Source organism: Chionomys nivalis, chromosome 8, assembly GCF_950005125.1.
Source record: "Chionomys nivalis chromosome 8, mChiNiv1.1, whole genome shotgun sequence".
Lineage (NCBI taxonomy): Eukaryota > Metazoa > Chordata > Mammalia > Rodentia > Cricetidae > Chionomys > Chionomys nivalis.
In genome coordinates, this window is record NC_080093.1 from 72,372,570 (window position 1) to 72,374,661 (window position 2,092).

Consider the following 2,092-nt stretch of genomic DNA (forward strand, 5'->3'; position numbering starts at 1 on the left):
TTCTTAGGCTTGGTTGCTAACTTGTTGAGGCACTGTGTCAATCCACCATACTGTCTTTTTGTTCCATACCTATTTGGGAAATGTTGGACTATTCTTCTATGGCTTTAGCAGGCCAAGTGTACTGTATACAAATGAACATTTTGGCTCAATGTATCTCCTACAAAGGTATATTTTGCATGATCATCCATGGCCCTCTACTTCTGAAAGTCTTTATTACAAAGCAGCGCACTTGCTTAATTTGTTCATTTAAGGCTGGTGGTATAGCTCAATGATAGAGTACTAAATAAGCACAGCTAAAGCCCTGCATTCTTTCCTAGGACTGAAAACAAAATGTCCATCACTTCTGATGGACTATGAATTCCATAAATACTATATATCCACACCCTCACCATTTATCTAGCATTAATAAGTTAACTTGTTATGTTTAATTCCAAATTTTCAGTCTGTAATTTATGAGAATTTTTTTCTCTTTGATTGAAATAGAAAGAATATAGAAAGCTTCACAAATTTGTGTGTTATCCTTGCACACAAGGGACTGTGGTAATCTTCTCTGTGTCATTTCAAATTTTGTATTTGGGCTGCCAAACTGAGCACCACATTACATATTTTTAAAACACATTTGTAAACTAGATGAGTGAACGGATGAATGAAAGAATGAAGGAAGCTGCAAAAGGACCTCAATGAACTAAGCCACATCGTTGTGCTTTGTAGAAGAACCGCAGATCCTGAGGTAGTAAGTCAAAGCCGGGACTCACTTAAGAATCAAGCCTCCTTAATTTTACCTACTCCAGTTATTTTTCCTACAATATTCTTTCATGGTTGTGAGAAAGACAATCCCAGAGAATTATCGTGGGGTGTGTTTCATAGGGAAAATGGGGTAAGCTGTGGCTAAGAACCAGGAATCTGAGTGTTATAAAACTGTACAATGAAGAGCCTAATGTGACTGTGTGGTGTGCCCGTTCAGCCCACATGGAGCCTCTCTGAAAATCATTTATTGAACTTTCTAATTTACTTGCGCTTTCTTTCTCATGACTTTACTAGGTCTGGTTTGTACCAAACAGAAGTCTCTGGGCCTCTTCCATGGGGAAAGCATCTACATCCTTATCACTTGCCTTAGCCACACCAAAAAAGTCAATTTTGCCCAAAGTCAAAGACATACAGAACGGGGCAGTAGTGGTGCATGCCTTTCATTCCAGCACTTGGGAAGCAGAGACAGGTGGATTTCTGTGAGTTCTAGGCCAGCCTGGTCTACAAAGCGAGTGCCAGGAAAGCTCTGAAGCTGTAGAGAAGCCCTGTCTCGACAAAACAAACAAACAAAGACATGCATAACCTTTTAGAATCTTCCAACAAATTAACCCTGACTGGATTTTATGCTCAAGCATCTGACCATATAACAACAAAACATCCTTACATGAGCCTAATTCCGAGAGCAGAGGTAGCCAGAGCTTCATTCTCCATAGTTCTTCTTTGATATAGGGCCACAGAGAGGTATAATGCTGACTCACTCGCTCTTGCCACTCAGAGGCCATCTGATATTGAAAACTTACCTGATCCATCTAACTCCTGGTTTTCTCACCCAAATCAAAGCTTCCAGAACTCCCATAACCCAGGGATGAATGAAATACCCTGATGAGTAGTTAAAATAATCTTTTCCATTAAGTTGGTTCTTGGTCATAACAATGAATTAATACAAGAAAACTGAGCTATGTGAGCACATGAGAGTTGATAGAAAAATGATATGAGCAAAGTAGTTCTTATCATAAAAGAAAAGCTAGGAGAACCCCTGGCTAAGATAGAGGAAAGCTACATATACGTGGTAGCCTCCTTCTTTAGGGATTCTTTGAGGGCAATCAGTAGATTTATAGAAGCACAGAGAAGCCCACAATCTTGTGGATCTGGAACAGACAACACTATAAACCAGACCATAGATCTGATGTGATAGCCTATGCAGTTAAACTGTCTCCTCTGAGTAGGGGCCTGAATAACTGTATCTCATCACTATCATGAAGTAGAGATAACCTTGGCCCCAAAACCATGGCAATGGAATAAGCAGAATACAGAAACAGCTAGGGCTGTGTTAACAGAAATGGTG

General features: G+C 39.9%; 1 non-coding gene across 1 annotated transcript; it reads right to left on the bottom strand.

The window, feature by feature from the left end:
• Positions 1-484: 484 nt before the first annotated feature.
• LOC130880883 (U6 spliceosomal RNA) lies at positions 485-594 on the bottom strand. Its single transcript, XR_009057676.1, has one exon. It is a non-coding gene; the product is annotated as a U6 spliceosomal RNA (small nuclear RNA).
• Between the last annotated feature and the right edge of the window lie 1,498 nt (positions 595-2,092).